Below are 6,000 nucleotides of genomic sequence, written 5' to 3' on the forward strand. Positions count from 1 at the left end.
TAGTATCTGCTGCTGCATTGCAGGTAAGTATTCTTAATTTTAGTTTTATTATTCAGTGGAAGGCTAGGGCTCATTAATCTTCTCTCCTGTAGTAGAAAAGAGAGAAAGCCCAAGAAATTGAAAGCCAACAATCCTTTGGATCTTCAACCAAACTTTTTCCAAACTGAGTTATGCCAGGAAGAATACACAAGGTTATATAACAGTTTTTCCTTTCATCATGATTGCTTCGAATGTAAACATAGCATTTCATAGCAGTTTTATACTGTATGTTCACCTATCAGAAAACCTTTATTTTATAATAGAAGCATTGATGCAAAATGCTGAGAAATTTTATCATTGAGATAATTACAATTGCATAAAGAGTCAAGCCCGGACTACTGAAATCATGGACACTTTTTATCCTGTGTTTCTGGACAGTGTTATTAAATGAAATGTTCTGATTATTTGAAAGATGGGGCTGAATATTCTTCTTTGCTAAGAAAAATTGGTGGATGACATTATGGAATTTCATCTTGAAATTACTTCCAGTTTGAGCTTTTCACTTAAAAAAACACCTGTTCAAACATGCCAAAACCCAGGATTGAACCAGGGACCTTTAGATCTTCAGTCTAACGCTCTCCCAGCTGAGCTATTTCGGCCAGCTTGGAAAATGAATGTATTCACAATTTCGGATTACTATAATGATTTCAAATGAATAAGCTTTAATTAGCTACAGGTACTTTCACATTCTAAATTTCATTGGAATTTAAGGTGAGTCCATGAAAATCATGAACACCTTAGTATCTGCTGCTGCATTGCAGGTAAGTATTGTTAATTTTAGTTTTATTATTTAGTGGAAGGCTAGGGCTCATTAATCTTCTCTCCTGTAGTAGAAGAGAAAGAAAGCCCCAGAAATTGAAAGCCAACAATCCTTTGGATCTTCAACCTAACTTTCTCCAAACTGAGTCATAAAAGTAAGTAAATGTATCTTAACTCTCTGTGTATTTCATATTTAACCAGGTGGTGACATGGAGTGGGTTTGGCATGGCCTAAGATGACACTAATTTCATCATCACGCTCCAGACCACTCAGTGATCAGTGAGGTGGGCAATGTTTGATGATGTGATTTGCATCATCACGGCACGTCCCTGACCACTTGCAGATTTGTAAATGCCAATCCAGCAGGATAGGTAACAATGCAATAAATCCATGTGTGATGTCTGGAGGCCACTTTCCAAGAAGTGGAAAAGGTTCTCATTTCCATTTTAATGAGTTGCAAAGAGCTATGGAAAGTATTCCCAGTAACAGAACTCGTGTCTCTATCACCTGCCTCTGCACTGTACTTCAACAGAGCACAGAAACCATAATTGCCCTACTAGAGGCTCAGCAGCATGCAGGATGATTAACAGGCAGCAGAAATGAAAACAAGTTACAGTTTCTCTGACTATTAAAGATAAACAGCATGAGTCATACATATTTATGGGTATTTAATATGTCAGAAATTGCCCTCTAAAATTATATGAAAGCTTTCCTTTGAGCCAGGGTTGAACCAGCGACCTAAGGATTTCTGTACCAATTTCCTCTACAGTCCTCTGCTCTACCAGCTGAGCTATCGAAGGATTGTGCTTTAGAGGACTTCTGATGTCATGTGCACTACATCTGACTGAGTGAAAACACAAACAGAATTGAATTATCCTTAAAACAGAAAAATTGCTTGTCTAGATAAAGAGATCCACATTTTTATTTCTGGTCTACTTGCTCATCAAAAGTTGTAAAAATTGTCATGTTTAATAATTGGTAATACATCATTAAAAGTTTGATTTTTACTTGTTCATTTTGAATTAATTAGCTCCAGAAATAGTTGGGAAAACAGCTTCCTTAGATTTTCCAACTGCAGACGCCTTTACGTCAAGATTAAAAATGCTGGAAAATTTTCAACCTCTTCTGCGTTCTCCAATTTAGCTTGACTTTTATAATTGATGAATATTCCAGAAATTGTGGTGACAAATTGTCAAACTTTTGCCCAGTGAGACAAAAATGGATTTCTAGTCAATGGTCCACGCTGACACCACTATTTCTCACAGTACTCTCTGTTTTTACAAATCATCTTCTATGGGTTCAGATCCATGGGATTTTAGAAGTAATATTGTATTTCAGTTCCCATCCGTGGTCTCTTAAACCTGTCCTTTGTATGCTGATTAAGGAAAGCGGAGAAATTCTGGGCACAGAAGCAGACATTATTGGTTTGTAAGCATTTGCGTAGTCTAGTTTCATTCAGAACATCCCTACTGCACCATTAAAAAGTTGTGAACTCTCCCTGGAAACCCATTGATCCACAAGTTCAAGAGTTCTTTTTTTTCACATGAAGGATGTGTTACATATAAAATAGGGTTGTCCCACTCGAAATTTGGAAGATGGATGTTGAAATATGGGGTCAGACCAGTTCTGTCCTAATTTTGGATACAGAAATGTTGGGAGGTATATAAATCCTGTGGATTTGACCACATCCCATTTCCATAACCAAAGCACAGTTTCTCCTGGATTTTGTTGCTGAGATCAACAGAGCAGGCATTAAACAAGTGGTACTGTTGCTGCCATTCAAAAAAGCTTCAACTTCCCATACCGGGAGTCGAACCCGGGCCGCCTGGGTGAAAACCAGGAATCCTAACTGCTAGACCACATGGGACTTTTCCGTTGAGTGTTTCAGCATAGCAGCAGAACAAATATATCATGCTTTGCTGTAATGTATCTTAACTCTCTGTGTATTTCATATTTAACCAGGTGGTGACATGGAGTGGGTTTGGCATGGCCTATGATGACACTAATTTCATCATCACGCACCAGACCACTCAGTGATCAGTGAGGTGGGCAATGTTTAATGATGTGATTTGCATCATCACGGCACGTCCCTGAACACTTGCAGATTTGTAAATGCCAATCCAGCAGGATAGGTAACAATGCAATAAATCCATGTGTGATGTCTGGAGGCCACTTTCCAAGAAGTGGAAAAGGTTCTCATTTCCATTTTAATGAGTTGCAAAGAGCTATGGAAAGTATCCCCAGTAACAGAACTCTTGTCTCTATCACCTGCCTCTGCACTGTACTTCAACAGAGCACAGAAACCATAATTGACCTACTAGAGGCTCAGCAGCATGCAGGATGATTAACAGGCAACAGAAATGAAAACAAGTTACAGTTTCTCTGACTATTAAAGATAAACAGCATGAGTCATGCATATTTCTGGGTATTTAATATGTCAGAAATTGCCCTCTAAAATGATATGAAAAACTTTCCTTCGAGCCGGAGTTGAACCAGTGACCTAAGGATTTCTGTATCAATTTCCTCTACAGTCCTCTGCTCTACCAGCTGAGCTATCGAAAGATTGTGCTTTAGAGGACTTCTGATGTCATGTGCACTACATCTGACTGAGTGACAACACAAACAGAATTGAATTATCCTTAAAACAGAAAAATTGCTTGTCTAGATAAAGAGATCCACATTTTTATTTCTGGTCTACTTGCTCATCAAAAGTTGTAAAAATTGTCATGTTTAATAATTGGTAATACATCATTAAAAGTTTGATTTTTACTTGTTCATTTTGAATTAATTAGCTCCAGAAATAGTTGGGAAAACAGCTTCCTTAGATTTTCCAACTGCAGACGCCTTTACGTCAAGATTAAAAATGCTGGAAAATTTTCAACCTCTTCTGCGTTCTCCAATTTAGCTTGACTTTTTTAATTGATGAAAATTCCAGAAATTGTGGTGACAAATTGTCAAACTTTTGCCCAGTGAGACAAAAATGGATTTCTAGTCAATGGTCCACGCTGCCACCACTATTTCTCACAGTACTCTCTGTTTTTACAATGCATCTTCTATGGGTTCAGATCCATGGGATTTCAGAAGTAATATTGTATTTCAGTTCCCATCCGTGGTCTCTTAAACCTGTCCTTTGTATGCTGATTAAGGAAAGCGGAGAAATTCTGGGCACAGAAGCAGACATTATTGGTTTGTAAGCATTTGCGTAGTCTAGTTTCATTCAGAACATCCCTACTGCACCATTAAAAAGTTGTGAACTCTCCCTGGAAACCCATTGATCCACAAGTTCAAGAGTTCTTTTTTTTCACATGAAGGATGTGTTACATATAAAATAGGGTTGTCCCACTCGAAATTTGGAAGATGGATGTTGAAATATGGGGTCAGACCAGTTCTGTCCTAATTTTGGATACAGAAATGTTGGCAGGTATATAAATCCTGTGGATTTGACCACATCCCATTTCCATAACCAAAGCACAGTTTCTCCTGGATTTTGTTGCTGAGATTAACATAGCAGGCATTAAACAAGTGGTACTGTTGCTGCCATTCAAAAAAGCTTCAACTTCCCATACCAGGAGTCGAACCCGGCCGCCTGGGTGAAAACCAGGAATCCTAACCGCTAGACCATATGGGACTTTTCCGTTGCCTGTTTCAACATAGCAGCAGAACAAATATATCATGCTTTGCTGTAATGTATCTTAACTCTCTGTGTATTTCATATTTAACCAGGTGGTGACATGGAGTGGTTTTGGCATGGCCTATGATGACACTAATTTCATCATCACGCTCCAGACCACTCAGTGATCAGTGAGGTGGGCAATGTTTGATGATGTGATTTGCATCATCACGGCACGTCCCTGACCACTTGCAGATTTGTAAATGCCAATCCAGCAGGATAGGTAACAATGCAATAAATCCATGTGTGATGTCTGGAGGCCACTTTCCAAGAAGTGGAAAAGGTTCTCATTTCCATTTTAATGAGTTGCAAAGAGCTATGGAAAGTATCCCCAGTAACAGAACTCGTGTCTCTATCACCTGCCTCTGCACTGTACTTCAACAGAGCACAGAAACCATAGTTGCCCTACTAGAGGCTCAGCAGCATGCAGGATGATTAACAGGCAGCAGAAATGAACACAAGTTACGGATGACATTATGGAATTTCATCTTGAAATTACTTCCAGTTCAAACTTTTCACTTCCTTTCCAGGGACCTTTAGATCTTCAGTCTAACGCTCTCCCAGCTGAGCTATTTCAGCCAGCTTGGAAGATGAATGTATTCACAATTTCGGATTACTATAATGATTTCAAATGAATAAGCTTTAATTAGCTACAGGTACTTTCTCATTCTAAATTTCATTGGAATTTAAGGTGAGTCCATGAAAATCATGAACACCTTAGTATCTGCTGCTGCATTGCAGGTAAGTATTGTTAATTTTAGTTTTATTGTTCAGTGGAAGGCTAGGGCTCATTAATCTTCTCTCCTGTAGTAGAAGAGAGAGAAAGCCCCAGAAATTGAAAGCCAACAATCCTTTGGATCTTCAACTTAACTTTCTATAAACTGAGTCATGCCAGGAAGATTACACAAGGTTATATAACAGTTTTTCTTTTTCTCATGATTGCTTCGAATGTAAACATAGCATTTCATAGCAGTTTTTATACTGTATGTTCACCCATCACAAAACCTTTATTTTATAATAGAAGCATTGATGCAAAATGCTGAGAAATTTTTTCATTGAGATAATTACAATTGCATAAAGAGTCAAGCCCGGACTACTGAAATCATGGACATTTTTTATCCTGTATTTCTGGACAGTGTTATTAAATAAAATGTTCTGATTATTTGAAAGATGGGGCTGAATATTCTTCTTTGCTAAGAAAAATTGGTGGATGACATTATGGAATTTCATCTTGAAATTACTTCCAGTTCGAGCTTTTCACTTCAAAAAACACCTGTTCAAACATGCCGAAACCCGGGATCGAACCAGGGACCTTTAGATCTTCAGTCTAACGCTCTCCCAGCTGAGCTATTTCGGCCAGCTTGGAAGATGAATGTATTCACAATTTCGGATTACTATAATGATTTCAAATGAATAAGCTTTAATTAGCTACAGGTACTTTCTCATTCTAAATTTCATTAAAATTTAAGGTGAGTCCATGAAAATCATGAACACCTTAGTATCTGCTGCTGCATTGCAGGTAAGTATTGTTA

At 38.1% G+C, this 6,000-nt stretch overlaps 2 non-coding genes across 2 annotated transcripts; both read right to left on the reverse strand.

The window, feature by feature from the left end:
- Window positions 1–2,593: 2,593 nt before the first annotated feature.
- TRNAE-UUC (transfer RNA glutamic acid (anticodon UUC)) lies at window positions 2,594–2,665 on the reverse strand. Its single transcript has one exon. It is a non-coding gene; the product is annotated as a tRNA-Glu (tRNA).
- Window positions 2,666–5,752: 3,087 nt separating this feature from the next.
- Window positions 5,753–5,825, reverse strand: TRNAF-GAA (transfer RNA phenylalanine (anticodon GAA)). Its single transcript has one exon. It is a non-coding gene; the product is annotated as a tRNA-Phe (tRNA).
- Between the last annotated feature and the right edge of the window lie 175 nt (window positions 5,826–6,000).

The sequence above is a fragment of the Mixophyes fleayi genome, chromosome 3 (assembly GCF_038048845.1).
Source record: "Mixophyes fleayi isolate aMixFle1 chromosome 3, aMixFle1.hap1, whole genome shotgun sequence".
Taxonomy (NCBI): domain Eukaryota; kingdom Metazoa; phylum Chordata; class Amphibia; order Anura; family Limnodynastidae; genus Mixophyes; species Mixophyes fleayi.